Source organism: Protopterus annectens, chromosome 12.part0 (genome assembly GCF_019279795.1).
Source record: "Protopterus annectens isolate FY-2018-M chromosome 12.part0, PAN1.0, whole genome shotgun sequence".
NCBI lineage: Eukaryota > Metazoa > Chordata > Ceratodontiformes > Protopteridae > Protopterus > Protopterus annectens.
Window position 1 is genome coordinate 1,123,871,259 of NC_056746.1, and position 25,342 is coordinate 1,123,896,600.

The following is a 25,342-nucleotide window of genomic DNA, read 5'->3' on the forward strand; positions in this document are numbered from 1 at the left end:
GGTAAGCAGTTGTTAATTACAGAAAGCTGCCCAACTGAAGTTTTATTACTTAGTTATGAGTCTATGAAAATCATAACATTCTTTTCCCAAAAAGTATTAATTTTAAACCAAAAGCACAAATAATAACTAATTTTGCAAACTGTGACTTCTCCATATGTTAAAACACATTACTATAAAACAGCTAAAAACTGACAGCTAAACTGCTTAGCATGGCATAAGCCCAGCTGTGTATACCAATTCACAGATATTGGTCAAATAGATGAAAGCTTCAGTTTAATGCCTGTTCTTCAGCAAAAAAAATAAATAAATAAAAATAAAATTCTGTTTTAGATAAAAATATCTGCTCTCCCTGACTAATATTGCATATACCACAAGATTGATCACAATTAAAAAAAAGGCATGGGGTAATTAATACATGAATTAACTATAGCCAAACAACTGACATATGTTGTACTAATTAGCTCAGGAAAAGGTCAGAACATGGCATGTCTGCATCTAGCGAGATTTGAATTTATTGGCCTGGATGAACCAATAAAGACTTAAAAAGTAAAAAGTCATGGACATTCAGAAGCCATTCAGCTGTAACAGTGGTGTGTCCTTAACAGGTAAATCACATATATCCCAGGGGCTTCCACTGCAGGAGGTTTGGATGTTGCTCAGTGAAGATTGTAACATTACTGGGTCTTTATTTTAAAAACAAATATCTACCTGTGGCAAGAAAAAATCCAAATCACCAAAAAAGAAAAAAAAATTTCAATCAAGGCCACCAGAACACTCAGACTGCTTAGCTGAGATGAAAGAGCTTAAATGGAGATTATTTTTTTTTTTATTTTTGTCTTTGCATATCGAGTTCTCTTGTGTTGTAATATGTATGTGTATATGTATTTGTATATATATACACACACACACACACACACACACACACACACACACACACACACACACACACACACACACACACACACACACACACACACACACACACACATTATATATAGATATAGATATAGATAGATAGATAGATAGATATAGATATAGAGAAATGGGTTTTACCTATCCTGGGTTTATCAGTTGGAACAAGTTTATCTCTAGGTTTATAACTTTATTTTCAGCACCTTTTGTTCAAATACATTTGTTCAAATTCCCAGAGTGATATGTGTGTGTGTGTGTGTGTGTGTGTGTGTGTGTGTGTGTGTGTGTGTGTGTGTGTGTGTGTGTGTGTGTGTGTGTGTGTGGTTATCTGTGAATGGGGTATACATTTTGGTTTGACTGGTGTGCATGGTAGTATGCAGTTTTTAGTTTTAAGTGGTGTGGCTGCTAGTGCTATTTAAAGGTTTAGATGATGTGTACTTATATTTTATTTATATATGCTGGGTTAGTTTCAGCAGTCTGTGTTGCATGTTTCTCATTCTACCTACCTTAAGAGCACACTTAAGCAAACTAACAAAGCGTTTAAGGGATCCATTAGGAAACCTCTGCTTAACCCCTTTAATCTAAGCCTCTCCACTGGTTACATTCCTGAAGCCTGAAAAACAGTTATTGTAATGGCATTACACAACAGTGCCCAGTCACAAATCCTGGTAACTATAGACCCATTAGTCTCACTGGCCTCATATGTAAAGCTATGGAGTACATTATCTCAGACCTCATTAACTTGGACATTGAACATCTCTTAAATGTGTACCCTCATCAGTTTGGCTTTATGAAAGGAAGAAACAAAGAAGAAGGTGTAGCCAACAGAGAAAAAAAACATCTTCCACTTTATTAGAAAACACATTGGTTAGTCAATGTGTTGCCTAATAAAGTGGAAGTTGGTTTTATCCTCCGTTGGCTACACCTTCTTCTTTGTTTCTTCTTGGTCGTGCTTTATTTCTGGTTAATTTGAGAAAGGAAGCTTATGTCTCTTTAACTTCATTAAATTCTTTAAAAAAGTAACCAGAGAAGTGAATAGTTTTTATGTGGTGCATACAACATATCTGTACTTGGCCAAGGCCTTTACTATTCTACGTGCAGGCATAGGTTCATAGATTCATAAGAAATTACTAAGCTAATGGCTCAAGAGCCCTTACAAGGCTAGCTAGTTTTGTCCAGATTTTAGCCAATTTTCTATCCCTAGGTGAAAGATAAATGGGGTCACCAAGTGGTGTTTTGACAATTTTTACAGACTGCCTCTGTCCATAAGGGACATTGGCAGTACCCCAGGAGAGAATTTGCAATTTACCATCCATTGGTCCATATTGCTTTGGAAGATAGTCAAGGAAGAGCACTGTTTCACATGAATAGGAAGCTTATTCCAGAGGAGGGGCAATCTCTGAGACATACATCTGTGCCTCCATCATGATCTATTCATGTCAGAGATCAGGTTTAGATCTTTGGGACTGGTAACCCTTGTGCAGTTAGTTTTGACAATATGCAACATTTCCATCATGGCTGGGTCAGAGACTAACTTGTAGGTGAGGCACAGATCACCCTCTCAATAATCAGTAGGAAATTGAATACAGTAATAGGGATTTTAATCAGTCTGCACATGACATGTTGGTTATACCTTGTAATTTTGGTGAGAAACCTATGAAGACTCTCCAGCTGTTCCAGGTTCCTGGCAAGGTACATGCCAAAGGGTATACTCTACTCATTATTGGTCTGATGAGGGCCGACTGTAGTGTTACTATTACATCCTTAGACTTGGATGCTATGCCCTTACTTATAAGCTGAGCCTAATAGAAGGATTTCCTCACTATCATGGACACATGGTGGTCAAAGTTCAGATTAAGGGGGTGCAATCAATATTGTAATTTGCAGGGGTATTTGCTTTCCCAATGGGTATTATTACATACTTTTTCACATTTAGTTTGAGGCCATGGCTCTGAAATCAATCATTAGTCTGTGTCAGACCATTCTGCAGGATGTCAACATTTTTGGGGGAGTTAATGATTGCAGCCATCAGCAAACTTGGTCAGCCAAAGGCTATCTACATTTGTCTTGACATCTGAGAAGTATATCCCAAATAGGAGTGGTCTCTTCCTAGATGTCGATTCCCCACTCTAACAACATGTGTCCTATCCATGAGCCATTTGTCTATTAATCTGGTGACATAGAGGTTTATGCCCAGTTTTGTGAGTTTATCTAAAATACCTGCATGGGGTATACTGTCAAGTTAGTATGCACTGCTTTACCCCCATCCATGGCTTTGGTGACCTTGTCAAAGAAGTCCGCCATACTGAGCAGGCAGGACATGCCCTTGATGAAGCTGAACTGGGCTGGGTCTAGAGTCTGAAGATTTCCTGTGTCATTGTTAATCAGGCCCATGATTATCCTTTCCAAACTCTTGCATATGAGGTTAGTCAGACTTTTGGGTCAGTAGTTTCCTGGGTAAATGATGGTTCTCCCTTGTGCAGAGGGATAATTTGCTGTCTTCTACTCTACTGGGACAAAGCCTGTCTGGAGACTGTGGTTAAATAGAGATCTGAGTAGGTCTGCTAGGTCATTTTTCAAACTATGTGATAGGCACCCTGGGATTCTGTCACAGCCTATTGATACTGTGTTTCTAACTTTAGAGAGTGCAGTGTTGATCTCTTCTTTTGTGATAACAGGCAAAAGAATGGTAGGGGGTATTTCATGTGGAGTGAACAGAGGTGATGAGTGAGTGAAATTTGAGGTTAATTTATTGGCCAGCAGGTTTATTTGTTCTGGAGGAGTACAGGTAGTGTCATCTACGGCCAACTCAGCACATTGTTGAGTGTTTCTCTTAAGATTTTTGACATAACTAAAAATGCTTTGTGGTTATCCTTTGCTTAGGAGACTATTTTAGTCTCTTATTTAGCTTTTGAAGACTTGACTAGTTCCCTGATTTACATGTTGAGACTAATGAGAGATTTTTTTTCTCCATTGTGCACTCTCCCACTTACTTCTAGACTGGAATTTCTTCCTTCTGTTGTATATTCTATTTCTGTAAAGGGTCAACCAGAACAACTTCTTTTTCCAGCTAGACCTAGTTTTCGTTTGATCAGGTACTGCTGTTTCTATGCAGTTGTTTAAGTGGTTGTACAGGGTATTCGTGTATACTCCTGCATAGGCCCCATGTTTTCAGGGTTATGGGGAGCTTTAAAATTAGCTATGATATAACTTAATATAAGTTCATTTACCTTGGAAAAAATCTTTAGGGTTTCATGGTAGGGGGGGGGGTTCTACTGTTATACTTATTGCAAATAAGACTAATTTACAATCTGATCTTACCAATGAGGACATTATGCTGGAGGGAAAAATGATCCCCTATGTTTGTGAGTACTATGTCAAGGATATTTGATCCCCTAGCTGTTCCTGAGCATTTGCACTGACAAGTCCAGGAATCTCTGAGCCTGCATGTTAGTGGTCATGTATGTTTGCCACTTTATGGAAGAGTAGTTAAACTCACCCATGAGTTGTGTCTAAAGATTGTTTTTAGTTCATAGTCAGATGTTAGGCTATCAGTCAGAATCAAACCATGTACCTTTTATGTGTGAGGTAAAGACATTATCCATTATTTCAATCCCATTATGCATTATTTATAATCATGTAAATATGAATATAAATCCTTATATTGTGTGGTGAATGGCTAAACAGTTGTCTCCAGAATCCATGTGGTTAGAGTCACAGGTGTCATGTCTGAAAGCAAAAAAACTTACCAGTGGTGTATCACAAGGCTCAGATTTGGGCCCTCTCCTTTTTGACATTTATTTCTCAGACCTTCAGGCCAGCACTTCTAGCCTACAGTTATCTATGCTTGCAGATGAATGTAAATCGGGCATTGTTGTTCAATCGTCAATTGACTTACAATTTCTCCAACATGGGTTAGACCATGTTAACAACTGGTGCAAGGACACTGTTCTCAAAGTATGATTCACCCCTCAAATAAGACATTGTTGTAAGGGATTTAGGCACTCAGTGATAATTCCTTATCATTTGACCATCATTGTGTCTCCATAGTTGTTTGGAAACCTATTTATCTGGCCCATCTTATTACCAAAGGCATCTCCTCTAGATTCAAATATGTCTTAATTTTCCTTATCTGACCCATTATTGAATATAATTCACCTTTTGTTATGTATTTGTCTAATCATTTCACACAACTTGAGAAACCTCAGAAGTTCATAAATAAAAAGATCAGTGGCTGTAAAAATCTTAGTTATCAAGAGACACTGGCAGCCCTTTCTCTGTAGTCATTCTCTTATGGATTCCTCTGTGAAGATCTGTGTCTAGCCTTTTGAGCCATAAAACATCCGTCTGATGTCTTTTTACTTTGTAGACTTGATGGTATCTCAAATTTTCTGCTAAATTAACTAAATCTTCATCAGCAAATAAACAAGACACATTGGTATGATGGATTCATATCTCAACGTATCCCTCACCTCTAGAACAAACTTCCACTATATGTCAAGCAGAGTAGCACCCTTGCGACCTTCAAGGTAAACCTAGATAATTGGATGGCAAACCTCAAATTCTCCCTGGTCTCCCTTTACTTGCCCTACTTGAGGCTAGAGGCAACTTTTGAAAAGGGTTTTTGGCTCGACTTGTAATAGTCTACAGACTGGGGGTGACAGCTGTCAGGAATTTTTCATGACAGTCAGGAAATCAGGGTCTGTATCCAGAAATCAGAATTCCCTTGGATTTCTTATAGAGAGAATAATAGACTCCTAGTTCAAACTGTCAAAACCAACAATTTAGCCGGTGACTCTCTTTTTTGCCAACTCTGTTGGCAAAACTTGGAACTCACTTCCTGCTGACATTACTCTACAATCCACCCTAAGTCAATTCAAGAAAAGTCTCAAGCAGTATTTTAAATCACACTGCCTATGTCCTTGCACCAAGCCTGACTAGCTCTCTCCCTGTGATTGTGTGCTTATATTAGTCATTTGCAACTCTGCTGCATCATATTTTTAGATATTTTACCTTATGAAATCTTAATTTTGAGAGACTGTATAAGTTGCTTGTCGGAACAGAGTCTATAAATTGTGTTTATCATGTATTATGTAATGTTTCTTCTGTCTGTACCTTGGAGCTTTTCTCCCCGGGCCTCCACTGAAAATGGACATGTATCCAGTTGGACTATCCCGGTCAACAAATGTAAAATAAAATTCTTATCTGCATTCAGATGGTGTGTAAGGTCATTCATTGTTATTTTTCATGCTTATATATATGTTTGTGTTTTGTGGGGGAGGGGTTGATGTATATATAAGTGAGTAACAAGTTGGTCATCATTTTTTTCACTTTCCATCACAGTCATATATCAGCAGTGCACACAATAAGTGTCTGTGTTTGGTGGTCTTGGTAGGATGTGTAGGAAAGGAACACATTGTTGGCACAGTGGCATGGTGATTAGTGTTGCCATCTAACAGTGCTTGTCTGGCTGAGTTGTTCGCTGTAACTCCATTTGTGTGGAGTCTGCATATTCTCCCTGTCTCTGTTTGGGATTTATTCAGCTGATCTTATTCCCTCCAACACCGCAACTGCATGCCACAGGGAAATGATGTTCTTTCAATTTACCAAAAGAAAACACAGTGCATGTGTGTGTGTGTGTGTGTGTGTGTGTGTGTGTGTGTGTGTGTGTGTGTGTGTGTGTGTGTGTGTGTGTGTGAAAAAAGTAATATTGGCAAGTGTATACAGAAGTAAAACAAAGACATAAAATGCATCACAGATCATCCCGACCGTAAGATGTTCTGGGGACTGTCATTCCTGGCTATATAAGTGGCTTATTGGGGTCCTCTGCATGTGGTCCCACTTAGTTTAAAGCTGACACCGGCCACTCAGAGGTGGACACAGACTGCTATGGTTAGTGAAGGGACTGGGAGTACTGTGTACATTATTTCTCTAATTTTCTGCATAGTAAAACTTCAAAGATGTGCACAGAAGGTCATTCTAGCTTGCCTATTGGCTGGGGAAATGTGGCCATTATTTCTTTAACTTTTGTCAAAATCACACATTGGAGGTATGCAAAAAAGGTCACTAAAACTTGTCTAAGGCTAGTGTAGTGTGTGGGTGCAACAAGCTGGAATGAATAAATATGCATGTTTTTTTTTATTTTGACTTTCTTCACAAATTAAATCCAATGCATAGACAGCTGGCAATCTTCTGGGGGTTGGGGAAAGGAGGTGTGCTGTATATGTACAGTTGATAGCAATAGGTTGAAGTTTGCTGTTGTTTTTTAACTGTTTATCATGCTTTGACTTCAAAAGGGTACACAGAAGGTGTCTTCATTTTGAGGTCAGGGCTGAGGAGGCATGCAGTGACAACAATAACTTGAAATATAGGACTGTGGCCATTTGTCCTTTCATTTCATCCTAATTTAACAACAGAGGGGTAAGGAGGAAGGCAGTCATCCCAGATATGACTTACGTACAAGCATTTTCTTTTCAATTTATGTGTAAATACTACTCAGTTTATTGGTGGTAACTACTGTGTCATAGGGCTTGCACATTAAACCTGGACATAAATTTATTTCTTCAGTGAAAGGAAGAAAACAGTGAGTTTCTTTCCTTAGAAATATTTTTTTTCAAGTCAGCTTTGGACCAAAGGTTGGGAAAATCTCTAAAATGGACCTCAGATCATTTAAAACCCCACAGCTTCTGGGGATTCTGATGCCCCCCAAACCACCAACTTAATTAAATGTTTTCTTATACAGTATTTACATTACATTTTTGGCCAGTTAACTTTTTTCCATTTGTTTTTTTTTGTTTTGTTTTTTTTTTGTTAACTTGAGTGAAGCAAGGGACCTGATTGGCTGCAGCAGCCAGGGAAGTAAGTTTTTTTTTTTTTTTTTTTTTAATTTTGCTGTAGCCATTATTCTGCCAAACAATGCTAGCTAATTTCTGTTGCATGCTTAGTATAAGATCTGTTTGTTCCATTCAGTCACTGGTACTCTTCGATTTAACATTCATCTGTAAATATTCATCAGCACTGACATTTGGTGGTACGTTGGGGGAAGGCAATTTTTCTTAACTCAGCGAGGGAATTAACAGTGCTTCCCCTGTTTATAGTTTCACTGTTTATCTACTACACATCTGAAGTACCCATTTCAGTTTGCAGTTACTGTGTACTTCAGTCCATGTTCCCTGTGAGTCATTCACACTGGTTAGATGGCATTTGAGTACACTCTGCTTGCTGTTCCCTAGTGGAGTGCAAAAGTGGAACAACTGTGATCAGTGATACAGCAGTACATTTTGTTTAACCTGAGAGTCCTTAATGACTGCAGTAACAAATCTAGTCTGTGTATTTCAAATATAAATGAGATGCCAGATATTGCCTCCCTTTGTAATTTGCCTGCCTGGCACTTCTATTTTTTGTAAAAGGTAGAAGCTGATGTTCCTACTCTGTTTAAATTCTCCAAATCTTTTGAGTCTAATGCCATGATGGGAATGGACCCCATTCCTAAGTCAAGGTCTAATTAAAGTTCATGGAATTAGTATTGTTTCAGTCTTTGACGGTGGCCTGAAGAGCTTTTTGCAGCACCCACGATGTGCCCAGAACTGACCCCTGCAATTCATACAGAGTTATATGTATAAGTAGCACATCTAAATACGACTGTAGATTCTTTTAGAACCGATGCTCCTACCATTGTTGGAACCATAGCTCTCAACCTTCCATCTCAAAAATGAGGAACACTAGCCCTAATAATGTAGAACAAATGGGCAAAGTGTGGATCACATACTAATGGCATACTAACAACTTCAACTAGGAAGGTCATAGAATGGTTAAAATATGCTGATTTTACTTATAAAGAAGATCTTTTAATTAATTGATCTGATTCATTTCTATTTACCATAGATTTCACTTAATTCAATTCCTAACATTGAATGTGGGACAGAACTTTTCAAGTGGAACTTAGAGGAACATGAACGTTTTAAGACCCCAAATGAGGTTTATTGTAATGTAATAAGGTACACTTCAGAGGTATAATTGGGACTGTCTAGGTATCTTTCTTCCACATTGGTCTTGTTTCTGCCTGCAAATCTTAATATTTTATTACTGCATCTCTTTGTATGTGAGACACTGTAGTCTCCAGGTATAGCAGTTTCAATGATCAGTGCTACTTTTGTCCTTTATTTTATTTTATTTTTGACTTCATGGGCTACATCTGGTTTTCTTTCGTCTATATTTGAATTGTTGATAATGGGTGATCCCATGTGATGTACATCACATGGGATCACCCATTATCAACAATTCAAATAGCCTACATTAGGCACCCGCTGAACCTCTGGCCATGGGGAACTCCTAATGATCTCCCTGTGATCAAGGGCCCTCATGCAGCAGCAGATTTCTCTGTCTACTGTGTTAATTGCCTGGCATGGCACTTTGTGGATGTCTGCATGGATATGTGAAGTAACATCACTGCGCGATCGCAAACTTTTTTCCGTTTTTTTTTTTTTAAGTTGCCTGTAAGCTGAATTCAATCAGGTCTACTTCAGTGAAGCAAGGAACCTGATTGGCTGCAGCAGTCATGGAAAGAAGTTGTCTTTTTTTTTCATAAGAGACAGAAGTGATGAAGCAAGGACCTGACTGGTAAGAATGGGGGGACAAAGCTCCTAAAATAGGAACAAATTTTAAATTCTTCTTCTTCTTTCAGCTTTTCCTGGTTAGGGGTCGCCACAGTAACAGGAAGCAGAGAGGCAAAAGGCAAAGTATAAAGAGACTACAGAAAGAAAAGAGAGAATATGTGACAGAAACTGTTAGGAGGAGGGAATATATCTTGGGATGAGTTGTAGAGGAAGAAGATTGTATAAGAATGGAGGTTATGTTATGAAGGGTCCTTTCATAGGCAGAAAAATGGAGGATTAGGTTATGTAGGGTCCTTACATAGGCAGGACCAGGAATTGTAAAGGTGTTCCTTAAGGGTAGTTTTAAAGGACTTAGGGTTAGTGATAGATCTGACAATTATTAACGTCTTTCGGCTTTTCCAGGTTAGGGGTCATCACAGTGGAACTCCATTCTGCTAATGATTGGTAGTGGATTTTTATGGTGCCAAGTTGCCAGCCTGACCGCCAACCTTCAAAGATGGCACACCCATTCATGCATGCACCTACCTGCATGTCTTTAAACATCACTCAACCACGGGGAGGACATGCAGACTCCACACAGAAGGCACTCCATCCGAGAATCGAACGGGAGATCCTCTTGCTGTGAGGCGACAATGCTAACCGCAGCACCAGCGCGGCCTCTCATGATAGTTCTGACAATTAACAGTAGTTTATTCCAGGTATTGGCTACTGAGTAACTATATAGGAGTTTGCCAATATTTTTGTTGTGCTTATGGACTTGTAATAGGTGCTGTAGGGAGCCATGGAGAGGACAGCTTGAAGTATAAGGTTGGATTTGGGTAGAAAGAGAGGGGCATGAAGAGGGATCATGAAGGACTGAGTTTGCCATGAGAAGCTGGGGAAGTAGTATTTGATGATGAAATTCCAGCAACTTTAGAGTTTTTTAGAGCAGTACAGTGGTGGCTAGGATAAGGCTGGTTGGACGCGAATCTTGCAATTTTATCGTAGGTAAGTTCCAGCTTGGATAGGAGATTGGATTGAAGATGTTTGAGTATAGAGGCAGCATAGAGAAGTGTGGGAAGTAGGAAAGCTTGTGTAAGAGAGAGTTTTGCTGCATTTGTGAGGCATTTTTTGTGCCTATATAGCAGATCCAGCTTTTGATGTGTCTTTTTAATGCAATGCTGTGTGTAGAGGTTAAACTTCAGTTGGTCGTGAATTAGAATGCCAAGAAGTTTAGTATGAGGTTCATTGAAGAGGGTTGTATTGCTGAGGGAGGAGACAGTAAAGGTGGCTTTGTGATGTTGTAGAGTTATAGGTAGGAATAGAATAAGTTTGGGTTTTTTTTGGCAGGTTAAGTAGTAGTTGATTAGAAGTAAGCCATTTTTGACTGAATGAAGGGACTTTTGAGAGAGGGTATGGAGGTGAATGATGTTGTCAGAGCAGGAGATGATTATATCATCATAATCATCATAATCATATCATAATCATAATCATGATTGTCATCAGCATATTGGACAATCATAGATAGTGGACAGGAAGAGTGGAGGTCATTGATAAAAATATTGAAAAGTAGAGGTCCAAGGATGGAACCTTGAGGTACCCCTTTTTTGAATGGGTAGGAAAGGAGAGAAGTTAGATTGCTATTTTACTGCCTGGAATCAATTGGATAGGTAACTTGAGAACCAGGATAATGTGGAGTTGGAGAGATTAAGTGAATTTAGTTTGGATAGAAGTAGTTTTTGGGATACGGTACTGAATGCTTTAGAGAGATCAAGAAACAAGCAGGATACTAAGTTGTTATTATCACAGGAATTTGGAATAATACCTATGAAGGATGTCAGACTGGTAGTAGTACTATGTTTTGCTGGAAATCGTGCTATGTAGGTGTGAGAAGATTTTCTTGTAGGAGGTGGTCAAGAAGCTGTTTATGGATGCATTTTTTTCTAGGATTTTAGATAGAGGAGATAAGATGGCAGTTGGTCTAAAGTTGGTGGGGTCAGTTGAGTTGCCACCTTTGTGCAAGGGAATAACATAGAATGTTTCCATAGGTTGGGCACAGTGTTTTCCTTAATGGATCACTCGAGCAAGATGAAGATAGGGAGAGTGATAGAGTTGGCAGAAATTTTTAAGAATTCTAGAGGAAGATTATCAGTTGATGGAGGGCAAGTTTTGACATTGCTCAGAAGAGATTTAATATAGAATGCAGAGATGGGTCTAAGAGACAAGATGGGAGATATAGTATGTATAGAGGGAGAGGTTTGAGTGATATTGTCTTTTATTGTAAGGCTGTGGATTGTGTCAATGAAAAAGGTATTTAGAAAGGACGCAGTGTCAGTGGGAGAGCTAGATGGACAGGGTTATGGGGTGATGGGTTTCCAGGGTGAAGTAGCTTATTAACTGTGTGCCAGAAGTGTTGGGGCTTTAGAGTGGGAGTTGTTGAATGGTTTATGGAAAACGTTTTGTTTGTCAAGGGTTACTTTTTTAGTTAAGTAATGGAGTTCTCTGTTGGTTTGGAGATCAGTGAGGGATTTGGATTTTTTCCATTTCTTCCGGGCACTATCTCTGTTATTCGTGAAGGTTTGGGTAGCTTTTGTTAGCCAGGGGGCACACTGTGTTTTTATTCTTAGCTTTCTGATGGGAGTCAGGGAATTGAGACTGTCTAGAAATATTTTATTGAATGTTAGTGCAGCTTCCACTAGGGGGAGATTGTGGAGGAAGGACCAATTAATTGAGGAGAGCTGGTGGTTGAAATTTTCAGGATTAAAACTGGAGAAGTTGCTGCATACTTTGCATTTCTGGGGTTTACATAGTTGAGAAGAGTGTCTAAGTATGTAGGCGGGGTGATGATCTCTTAGAGTATCAGGTGATGTGGATGGGTTGTGATATAGATTAGGATTGCAGACAAGGACTCAGTCTAGAATGGAGCCATAGTTTGTGTTTTTATTTGAGTGAGCAGGAGTGGAGATAAGTTGTGAGAAACCAAAGAGGTTAATGGAGGTAGTAGGGGAACTTGTGTTGAGGGCATTCCAGTCACTGTTCATATCACCTAAGATAATGGTTTCATAAGAGATGGTTTGTGAGATCCAAGAGAGAAGGCGCTCCAGGGTAGGGATATTGTTACCTGGGGGAAATGTAAATAGAAATAACAGTTCATCTTTTGTGTTTGTTTAATTGACAATTGGTAATGAGAATTTTGGGGAGATGAAAGTCGGGCGTAGTAATTGGAAGAGGTTGAAGAGTGGGCTGATTTGAGTAGAGAATACCATCACCTCCATCTTTCCTCTTGAGGTAATCATGGCGGAGGATTTTATAACCTGGTTGAAGTATTTTGGTATCAGATATATGAGGTTTAAACCAAGTTTCTGAGAGGCAGAAGATGTCAGGAGTATGTAAGGAGATGCAGGCATGGAAGGAGGAGGTTTCATTCCTAATACTTTGGATGTTCATAGATAGAATAGATAAGCTTTTGGTGGGGTGAAATGTGTGAAACTGAGATGAAGAATGACAGGTAGATAACTGTTGATCTGAAGGAAGAGAATAGATAGGATTAGGTCCAGGGTTATAATGAATGTCACCTGAGAGTAATTGGTCTAATATGAATCATCTGAGGTATGTAAGTTGAATTTTTTGTGGTAGGTTTTTTATTTCAATTTGAGGGACATTGTAGGCAGGAAGAATATCCTAAATGTGTAGTAGGTAGTGTTAGAGTGTGAAAATAGAGAAGGGGCTATAGGGAAGGTACGGGTGGTAGAGACTGTGAATGGAGGATTGGTAGATATAGGTGTATAAGTTATGGGTGGGAGGGTGTAGTGATAAGAGGTGGCAGTGTAGGTAAGACAGAGGATAGGGGTGGAGAAGATGATAAGAAGTAAGCAACTGGAGAAATATGCTTTTGAGACCAGCATAGTGTTGTAAAAGGCATTATGGTTTGAGAAGGTTCTAAGGTTATGTAGTTTGGAATTTGTGGTGGGAGTTATGAAACATAGTTTTGAGTGGAATTAGAATGTAAGAAGTATGGAGGAAGAGACTGAGGAGTGGAGGAATATTAGAGGATGTTAGGAGGTGGAGGTGGTAGGAGACATATATAGGAAGTGATTGGTGGATGTTGGAGGAAATTTGGAGTGGGAGAGGGGAGTGATCAAAAGGTATAGGGTAGAAATCAAAGGAAAGGGGAGTGGGTGGGAATGGGGTTAGGGGAGCAAAGTAAGCCAGAGCGTAGTAAGGGCAAATGGAGCAGGTTGACCCAACAACAGCAGAGTGCAAGGTGAGTGAACTAAACAGGAATAAAAACTATCAGTCATCAGAAACCTAATTTGTTCTACTGATTACACTAAAGTGACAAGTGTAGTTTGCAGGAAAAATACCAGCTGATTTAAAAGAGTAAAAACAATTATATAAGCTGGAGCCAGGAAAAAGGAAAACTATTTCTCAGATGTTAAAGCAAACATGGGAGGGTTGTGGCTGACAAAGTTAGCAGATGACTGCAAACTAGGCGCCATAGTCGATACACCAGCAGACACATACATCCTACAAAAAGGCCTCACAGAGACGGACAACTGGTGCCGGAGTCATGGCATTAAACTAAATGCCAAAAATGTATAGTCATCCCCTTTGGGAAAAACAAAGTACCCACAAATTATCACATAGACAGCAACACACTGAGTATGGAAAAAATGATCAGAGACCTGGGGACTCAAGTCGACAGCGACCTCTCATTTGACACCCACGTTGCCAAAGTGGTTAGAAAAACATTCTACCTTGCACACCTTATCATGAAGGGATTCACATCCAGATCCAAGGATGTCATTGTACCCCTATACTCCTCCCTCATCAGACCCATGGTTGAGTGCAATGCCCCATTTGGTATGTACCTCACCCGGTATTTGCAACAGCTGGAGAGACCACAAAAGTACCTCACCAAGAGGATCAAGGGTCTCCAACATATGTCTTATTCTGCCAGACTAAAGAAACTCCAGCTCTATTCAGTAGCATACCGCCTGCTCAGAGGTGATCTCTGCCTGATGTACAAGGCCATGTCCAATCAGGAACTGATGGACATGCTCCACCTCAAAAAATCCAAATCCATCAGGACCACGAGAGCTAAAGACTTAAACCTCGGCACAAGTATGAATAGGACATGCTGGAGGGATAGATTCATAACCCAGAGGCTTCCCATGCTTTGGAACAAGATCCCAGTTCATGTTAGGCAGAGCCCCTCACTGACTCTCTTCAAGAGAAATCTTGATGAGTGGATGGAAGATCGTAAGTTTACCCCAGGGGTCACATCTGTGTCACTACTAGACAGGGACACAGTAAACTAATTCTATTATATAAGGGGACCTTCATTGTGTCACTGCTAGACAGAGGCACAGTATTCTAAATCTATTCTGTGCATTTTTGTACCATTTCATGGGGTGGCGAAAGCCACATCACTATGGCTAGGCTTAAAAATGCCCCAGGGCAGATAGCCTAGTACTAAACTATGAAACTAAGGGAGTGGGGGATAGATATTCCACCAATTTAAAAATAAAAGTTACTATAGAACAGCTGCTTATGAGAATATGTGGTTGGAGTAGAAAGGGAGTTAGATAGCGCAGGGGTGAGTATTAAAATATGAGTTCCTAGAATGGATTTATTAGCAACCTTGAGGGCTACATCCAGAGACCAAAACAATGCAGCTTTATATACAACAGAAAGGCTGGCATGTCACTTGTGACACATACTTTAATTATAATAGAAGGAAAACTAGGTCTATAGGTAGTGATGGGAACTGAGTAGGCTTGTGTTCCCCTTTGGTTGGCTTGGCATGTAGTGTTGGCCTCCACATAGAATTGCCCTTGAGACAATTTGTTTTTCAGAATGTAAGTATTTCTAAGAAAAAAATGAGAAGATAACATGAGATGAGTTGTAGTAAAGAACAGCAATTAAATAGTCCCCCAAAATGAGCTAAATCTGGACATTCTGCGTAAATCTGGACAGTTGAGAAGTGTGCAGTCAGTGTGTGCGTGTGTGCATGTGTGTGCATGTGTGTGCATGTGAGTGTGTGTGTCTGTGTTTGTGTGTGTGTGTATGTGCGTGTGTGTATGTGTGTGTGCCTGCACGTGTGTGTGCATGTGTGTGTGTGTGTGTGCGTGTGTGTGTGCCTGCGCGTGTGTGCTTGTGTGTGTGTGTGTGTGTGTGTGTGTGTGTGTGTGTGTGTGTGTGTGTGTGTGTGTGTGCGTGTGTGTACCCCTGTACCACAGCAAGGTAGCCACTCACAGAAACTTGTCATAATCTAACATTGGTACTAAATGCCAGTCAGTGTGTACCTGGCACATCAGTTTGTAATGGTATACATATATTTATATATATATATATATATATATATATATATATATATATATATATATATATATATATATATATATATATCTACACACACACACACACACACACACATATATATATATATATAAATGCACACACACATATAGATATAGATATAGATATAGATATAGATATGTGTGTGTAGGTTTTCTAGGTAAAAAAAATAAAAATAAAGCCAACTTTCAAGACAGCATGTTTGCCACTCTGTGGGAAGAGAAGAAACTAGAAACGTATCAGACTCTCTTTTACACTTAAATCAAACTGCTAAAAAAGAGTCAAACAAATTACAATTGGACACGTAGGCCAGTTATATTAAAGGTCTTAAACTAGTGCTTGAATACTAAAGACCAACAGAAGTTGTCACCCAGTCTTAGACCTATGCAAAGGTCCAGATAGGAATGATCCATTAGCTTACCTTAAAGATGTGTTTACACTTAAATGCCATTTATTGAATACCACTCACAAAATGATTTTGAATGTTGGGGATTTTCTATGTATTCTATATGCTTTTACATAGTAATATCATAGTATATAAACAAAAAGCATAAAAAAATTCTTTAAGGAAAGGTATACAATATATGTCACCTCCTCTTCCTGAGTCACAACTTGGTTGTCCAAATCTATCTGAGGCCATCTGAAAACCAATGGCTTTTCCATGCTCTTCAAATATATAAGGACATGCCCCCTTTAATAACTAAGTGTAACATGTGTAAGCCTTGTATATAAGTCTCATGTTTGTGTGAAGTTGCTCTTCATGCAACAGTTGTTACTGATATCTTGTATACATCTAATCACCAGAAGGTGAAATTTCCCTATATAAAATCACCTTACAGCTTTACCTCAGTTCCGCATTACTCACGAGGCAACTAGTTTGTGCAATGAGCAGCATTTTCCCATTTAGTTGGGACTATATAGATCTACCTTACCTTATTATATACCCAGGACTATTGCTGCTCAGAGAACGTCTGGTTTGGGCACTAGGCAACATCGCTGGTTAGGTTAGATGCAGATTATACCAAGTAAGCACCAGTCCCTCATCTGGTTAAAACACCTTCTTCTCCTGTCCCTTGCAAGTACACATTAGGATCTGCAGCCATGTGTCTCTGCTCGACAGTGGCACAGGAAAATAACTTTCTTGGGTGGGGTAAGCCAAGGAACCTTGTTAGCCAGGCTTACATAGGCCCTTGGGCCGATAGCCTAGTGCCTACCTATGAATCAACCTATGAACCTATGAGCACTTTCCTGCTATCTCTACATCCAGCTTTGATGGTCATGGGCATCCTGAGGCAATATAACAATTGCCTTATACATGCCAATAACCACTTAATTCTCAAACAGACAAATACATTATGTAAGAGATGTAGTTACCCAGTGAAACTGGAGGCTAGACTTTCACATACAGACTTAAAAAGCAACAAACAGGTTGTCATTGAATCATGCACATAACTCACTGCACTGCACTGCACTGCACCCACAAAAATCCACACACATAGACCCACATATGCAGAGGTGCTCACATATAACTTATCCAAATTTCAAAGGTCTCTTAGGCGCAGTCTTCAGAAACTCTGCATGCAGACAAACAAGACAATTCTCATCACAACTTACAAAGACACATCTCATTTTGTCTCAGCTACCAAGCCAATAAGACAAAACACTCCACAACCCAATATTCTGGTGAAAGGAGACTCCATTGTGAGACACATTGATGTCCCTCTTACCAGGCTGGATAAGGAGAAGGTTACAGTAATATGCCTGTTGGGGGTAAGGATCCACCAGCTCATGCAAGCACTGAAGTCATTTACCCCTAAGTATCAGTGTGACTCAGTCAAAGTCCATTTGAGTGTGAATGACCTGAGACACACCTCCTTAGACTATTTGAAGATAGACATGATTGACCTCTCAGAATATGTATCATAGGCAGGTATGAGCCTAGCATTGAACAGCATTCTACTGGCTCCAACAATGATGCCACAATACAAGCAGAAATTGATTCACTTTAACAGTTGGCTTAGCTACTTGGTGACATTCCAAAGGGGTCTAATACTTGTCAGCCTAGGAGAGCATGGTTGGCACACCATACTGCTTTGCCATGGATGGTCTTCACCTGTCATCTCTAGGTTTTTAGTTAGTGGCGTAAACATTATCCATCCCTATAGTTTCTTTTTTTAGGCACTGCCAAACAGACAAACCTTCCAATATAACAAAATGTATTCAGGACAAGCTAAAAGTGTTACTGCTCAATGCTAGGAGTCTCGACAAGAAACTGCACTCCCTGGAAGCTCTTTTTACCATGGAGAATGCAGATGTCTGTGCAGTTATTGAAACATAGTTCAAAGCCATGGAGAGCACTCCATCAGTGCATGGCTATAACATATTTCATACATTCTGACCACCCACTAAACATGATAGAACCAAAGGGAGAGATGTATCTATCTATATAAAGGATAAGCACACCTCAAGGCTGGTCAAACAGTGTGATATTCTTAAGCTACTCCATGCCCAACTAACCATGGGAAAAATCCATAACCATATTCTTTCTAGCTACAGGTCCCCACCATGAACCAGAAAACCCATACATCATACCTATAGTTCATAGAATCACTCACCACTCAGCCCAATACCATACTCATGGATAATTTTAACTACCTTTCTATTAATTGAGAGACATACATGACCACTAACATGAAGGGCCAGAGATTTTTATTTATTTTATTTATTTATTTTATTTTACATTTGTTGACCGGGATAGTCCAACTGGAGCCATGCCCATTTTCAGTGGAGGCCCAGGGAGATAAGCTCCAAGTTATCAGATACAATAATACAAGTAAAACAAGAGTACATAAGTAGTATTACCAAAGAATACATAGGCAGACATGAGATACACCTGGTTATAGTCAGGAGAAAATTAACAATAAATAGTTAGTTGGGTTATTCACATTCATGTTGAGAGTTACCCGGGCTTGTTGCAGTGGCAAAGTCAGTTAAATGCCATATGTTGTTTGAGTTTAGTTTTAAATTGTCCTAGGGAGGAGAGCAAAGTAATATCACCTGGAAGTAAGTTCCAGGCTCTGCCTGCAGCGTTAGCAAAGAGGGCATCTCCAGTGGTGTTGTTGATTTTGATTGTCTGAATTAGAAGTTTGTTCGAGGATTGAAGCAGTCTTGGATTGTTGTGGGGGGTGATAATATTTTGAAGGGCTGGTGTGTTATCTGGGTTATAGAGGATTTTGTTAGCCATGATCAGCAGGTTATATTGGGTGAGACTGGGAAGTTCTAGCCACCCAAGCTGTTTTAGGTTGATGCAGTGGTGTGTTTTAAAAGGCATTCCAGTGGCAAACCTGGCATATGATTGTAACAGGTTGACAGTCTATTTAGTACAAATTTGTTTAGATTGGAGAGAAAGGGGGAGGAGTATAAAAGTGTTGAGAGTAGATGAGAGCAAGCTATAGCCATCTTAGCTGGAGGGGTTAGGAAGGCTTTTATTCTATACAATGACCCAAGTTTTTTATTGATGTTCTTGATTGTTTGATTTACATGTAGGTCAAACTTTAGGTTATTGTCAATAATGATACCTAGTAATTTTGTAGAGGGGTCAGGTGAAATTATTTTGCCATCTTTTGCATTCATGGTAAAGGTGAAGGTGGTAGACCTATGAGTTGGAGAGAATAACAGCATTTTAGTTTTTTTTGGGATTTAGTAACAATCTACGTTCAGCGAGCCAATTTTCTATGGTATTAAAGGTGGACTGGGTAGCGACCCTCAGGTCTGTGGGAGAAGTAGCTCAGCAAATCAAGGTGGAGTCATCAGCGTATTGGATGCAGCTGACATTTGGTATGACTGTATACAAGTCATTAATAAAGATGGAAAACAGTAGGGGCCCTAATATGGAGCCTTGTGGTACTCCAAGTGTGTTTGGTAATAGATTAGAGAGCTTGTTCTGCCATAGGACAGCCTGTTGTCTTCCATTAAGGTAGGATGTAAACCAAAGAAGGGCTTTAGTATCAAGGTGGAAAGTTTGCAAGGTGTGAACCAGAAGTTGGTGATCAACCATGTCAAATGCCTTGGAAAGATCCAAGAATAGGGGAGAGGATATGTGATTATTGTTACGGTTATTGTTTATGGTATTGGTAAAAGCCATTAACGCTGAGGTTGTGCTATGGTGTGGACGAAAACCATGCTGGGTATCTGCCATGAGGTGATTTTGGATTAGGTGGTTCATAAATTGTTTTTGTATACATTTTTCCATAATCTTTGCAAGTGGAGAAAGTATAGCTATAGGTCTATAATTGGAGAATTCCATAGAGGAACCTCCTTTATGTAGTGGGATTACATAGGATGTTTTCCAGATGGTGGGAATGTTAGCTTCTGCTATGGTATGATTGATTAGTATCGATATTGGATAGGCAATGGCATCAGCTGATGTTTGAAGGTACTCAGCGAGGAGTTGGTCAGCGGAGAGTGTGGTAGGTTTTAATTGTTTGATCAAGTTACGGATAAGTGATGTGGACACTGGTTGGTAGAAGTATCAGGGGCAGGGGAGCTAGAAGGTAATTGTCTTGCTAGAGCTTGAATTGTTTCAGTAAAGAAATGGTTAAAACTGTCAGAGACCTCCTCTGCGGATTTATCAATGGTGGCAGCAGGGATAGGTGTAGCTGTTTTAGCAGAGCAGAGTAGATTGTTCAGCCCTGCCCAGAACTTCTGAGGATTGTCCTTGTTGTTTGTCTGTAAATTACAGTAGTATTGTTTTTTGTGCTGTAGAATACATTTTTTGTTTCATTCCTAGCATACCTATATTCAACATGATCATGGGGGCCTTTTGTGGAAGACCATTGAGCCCATAGTTTGTTTCTGCTGGTAATTGTTAGTCTTGTCTCTAGATAGCCACAGTGCAGTTCTTGCTTTTGTACATTTTGAGTGGGCAGGTGCATGTAGATCAAGAATTCAAAGAAATTTGTTGTTAAAATAGGCAACTGCCTCCTCTAAGAGTAGGTGTTTTAGCATGGACCAATTACAAGAGCTAAGTTCCAGTTGGAATTTGTCAGGGTCAAAGTTTCTTTTGCTACTGACTTTTCTGAGCAGGGGTTGTTGTGGGGTAATGGCTTTATCCTTAACTATGTAAGTGAGAAGATGGTCACTTAGGTCATCGGAGGGTACCAGCAGTGTACTGTTGGAGGTTACTGTTTACTAGTACCCAGTCGAGTATGCTATCTTTTTGGTTGGGTTTACCTAGCCTGGTAGGGGTGGTAATGTTTTGTGTAAATGCATGCAAGTTGATGTGGGTAGAAGAGGATTATTTGGTACAAGAGCCTCAGTCGATGTTAAAGTCTCCTAGTATTAGTGTTTCTTGGGGGTAGTGACAAGATAGCCAGTGAAGCATGTCTTCAAGTGTGGCTACATTATTACCTGGGGGAATATACATACAGGTGATGTTGATGCTTTTACTTTTGTTAAGATGCAATCTAGTGGCAATAATCTCTGAGTTATTGATCTGAGGTGGTTGAATAACATCTATGGTCACACTCAACTCAGATTTATAGAGTACAGCCACCCCTCCCCCTTTCCTGGAAGCACGATCCAGCCTGTGTATATATAAGTGGTAGCACTTCATTGTCAGTAGTGTTAGGTTTTAGCCAGGTCTCAGATAGACAGAAAACATCAGGGGAGTAGACAGTCAGGAGGGCATGCAGTTTGTGTACCTTATTATTAATGCTCCTAATATTAAGATGACAGACAAGGAGAGAGTTAGTTCTTCTACTGGTTATAGTTTTGTGCCTTGGGTTACAGGTCGAGAGGGTAATTGTATCGGTGGTGGATGGGCCTGGATTGGGGTGAATGTCACCACTGAGTATAAGACTAGGCCTATACTCAGTGATAAGCCTCAGGAGTTTGTTTAAAAGTTTGTGGTAGTGTCTGGATCTAGAGCTAATGTGTTGGGGGATGGCATGCTATAAGATTGAAAGTGATGTTAAGTTGTACCCAATGTTAATAGTATGGCTAAAAGTGGGATATTCTAAAGTTGGGGTGATGGTATGTCCAGCAGGGAACTGATACCCATTAAGCTGTTGGTTTTCATACAAAGTGAGTATATAAGTGGCTAGCAGAATGGGTAGTAAAGAGTAGTATAACATAATGAGGGAGGAGTCAAGTGGTTGGAATCGGTTTGATGACACAACAGATATAAAGTCAGATGATCAGAATGTAGGTAGTAGAGTGGATGGAGGAATAATTGTATTTGAAAGCTGATAGGATGGTAATGCAGGGTGGAAGGAGTATGACGGTGAGGGTGATTGGGTGTTGTAATAGGGGTGTGGTAAAGTACCTATAAGTGAAGAGGTACTGAGGCGGGTGGGAATTGGGGGCAGGGAGGGGTGTGAAATAAGCTCGAGCGCAGCGAGGGTGAGTGGAGCAGGGCTAACACTGACTTCAAGTGTATCTGCAAGCTATATTATGTAAAGTAGTGTTAAATAGATGCTTATATGTAAATTAGAATTTAAACTGAATCTTTGAGTTTTTAACTGAGTGTTTGTCAGTTTTGATATAATCTGTACTTAGTACTAAGGTAAGGGCAGTGTTTAGACTGTGTTTTGTGCTCTAGCAGGGTATTTCTGTCCTACGGGATAGGGATGCAGAATACAATTTCAGGGCTAGGTGAGGGTGAGCAGAGAGAAAGTAGAATGTTCAGAGTTAAGTTCAGTAAGTAGCTCTATTACAGGAAGCTAGGGGCAGCTAGATTTATTTAAGAAAATATAGAGGGAGCCAGATTACTATGTGGGATGGATTAGAGGTGCTTTTAGACCCAGGTCAGCTGAAAACTGTATGCAGTATTATAATACAGTATAGGTCTTAACCTTAGTCAAAGGTGGGTTGGAGTCCAGATAGATGTTTTGTGGGCACAGTGTTCAGGATAGCTTCTTTCAGGTAGGAGATTTTTTTAAAAGTGATTTAGAGGGGGTCTACCTTAGTCAAAGGAGGGTTGGATTCCAGATAGATGTTTTGTGGGCACAGTGTTCAGGATAGCTTCTTTCAGGTAGGAGATTCTTTGGAAAGTGATTTAGAGGGTGTCTACCTTAGTCAAAGGCGGGTTGGATTCCAGATAGATGTTTTGTGGGCACAGTGTTCAGGATAGCTTCTTTCAGGTAAGAGATTCTTTTGAAAGTGATTTAGAGGGGGGTCTTCCAGATGGTAAAAACACGGTTGCCGACTGGGTCTGAAAGCACTGGGCATTTCAAGATCTCTTGACATTGTAAATTCAAATGCCCTGGAACAACTAGTCTGCACTCCCACTAGGGGCACAGTATCCTAGATCTGGAACTCACAAATATGAAAGAGTGCTGCACCCCTGCAAGTGTGATGTCCTCACTGATAAGATCAGATCACAAAGCAGTCTCCCTTGAAATAAAGGTAAAACTAGTCCCCTCACCTAACCCCCAAAATGTTAGAAACTTGTCTCAGGTAAATTACCCCCTATTAAGGATGGCATAGCTAGTTTCAAAGCTCACACAAATCCAGAAAACACAGAAACCTATGCAGAGGAGTACACAAAAGCCCTGTATGACCATATAAGCAACTGCATAGAAACATAAGTACTAGACCAAGATAAACCTAGGTCAAACTGCAAAAACAGGCCACCCTGGTGGACCCCTGGTGTTAATAGGTTATACAACAAAAGAAAGAAAATCCTATCGAAAAGTAAGAGGGAATGTGCTCAGCAGAGCAAAAAGTCTCTCGTTAGTTTAAATAAGTGAATCAGGGAACTAGCCAAGTTCATGAAAGCAGACTTTGAGGTAAAAATAGCCTCCAAAGCTAAGGACAACCATAAGGCATTTTTCACTTATGCCTGCAATCATAAGGGCAACACCCAACAATGTGCAGAATTCGTTGTAGTGGCATCACCTATATTCAGCCAGAAAATACAGCAAATCTGCTGGCTGACAAATTCAGCTTAAATTTTACATCCCCATCAGCCAAAGTTCTCCCCCAAGAAATACCCTCCACCACTCCACCACCAATCATCACCAAAGAACAGGTTGCCACTGTACACTCTAAAGCTAATAACACAGCTTCAATTGGGCCTGTTGACATTCCAGTTGTCTTTTAAACAGTTTAAATTGGGTTTAACAAGCCCATTATGGTTTCTTTATAACCATAGCCTTTGGACTGGCTTTGACATGAAAGAGTGGAGGACAGCAACAGTCATCCATCTGCATAAAGGGGGACCATGTACCGACCTGGGTAATTACAGACTCTTGACTACTGTTATACGTAAGGCCATGGAAATATTAATCATTGACCTGATAAGTAATGACACAGGAGACCTCCAAACACTGGACCTGACCCAATTCAGCTTTATCAAGGGCAGGTCATTTTTACTGAATCTGGCAGATTTTTTTGAGAAAGTCACTAAGGCCATGGATGAGAGAAAAGCAGCTAATACATACCTTGACCTAGTCAAGGCATTTGACACAATTCCCCACTCAGGTATTATAAATAAACTCACAGAACTGACCATAAATCCCTATATCACCAAAGGGATGGTCATTTGGTTCATGGACAGGGCACATGTGGTTGAAGTGGGTGAATTCAGATCCAACAAGACGCCAGTCACTAGTAGTGTGCTACAGGGCTCACTGCTGGAACCATTCATTTAGAATATATTTTTCTGAAGTCATAACTAATGTGAAAGGCCTCTAGATGACAACGTTTCCTGAAGACTGCAAGCTGGGACAAACTTTGAATTCCCCAATGATGTAGATATCCTTCAGAAGGGTCTAGATCAGACAAATCATTAGTGCCAGAACCACGACCTAAAACCAGCTGTGAAGAAATGAAAGTATCATAAACTTTGAGAAATCAAATAACCCTGTAAATTGCAGCATCAATAGCACACTCCTAAGAATAGACTCAGAGGTGAGACATCTAGGTACACAGATAGATAGTAGACTGAACTTTGATCACCATGTGCCCACAGTGCTGAGGAAGTCCTTGTATGTGGCACAACTTATAAGTAAAGGTATGAAATCCAGATACAAACAAATTATAGTTGCTCTGTATTCAGCCGTCATTAGACCAATAACTGAGTAGAATGCACCATTTAGCATGTACTGGACTAGGCATGTACAGCAGCTGGAGCGACCGCATAGGTTCTTCAAAAATAAAATACAAGGTGTAAACTACATGTCCTATGTGGATATACTAAAAGCTCTATACCTTTACTGTGTCTCTTACCAACTATTAAGAGATGACCTATACCTGACCTACAAGACACTCACAAATCCAGTCTTGATGGAGCTGCTACACATGCACAAGTCAAACAGCACAGCTGTCATCTGATCTAGGGGTGTAAACTTAATCAGTGACTCAAACAAAGCACGCAAGAGAAACAGATATGTGTCTCAGAGATTACCCCTTCTTGGGAACAGGCTTCCTAGTCACATTAAGCAGACCCCTTCCCTGGTCCTCTTCAAATGCAA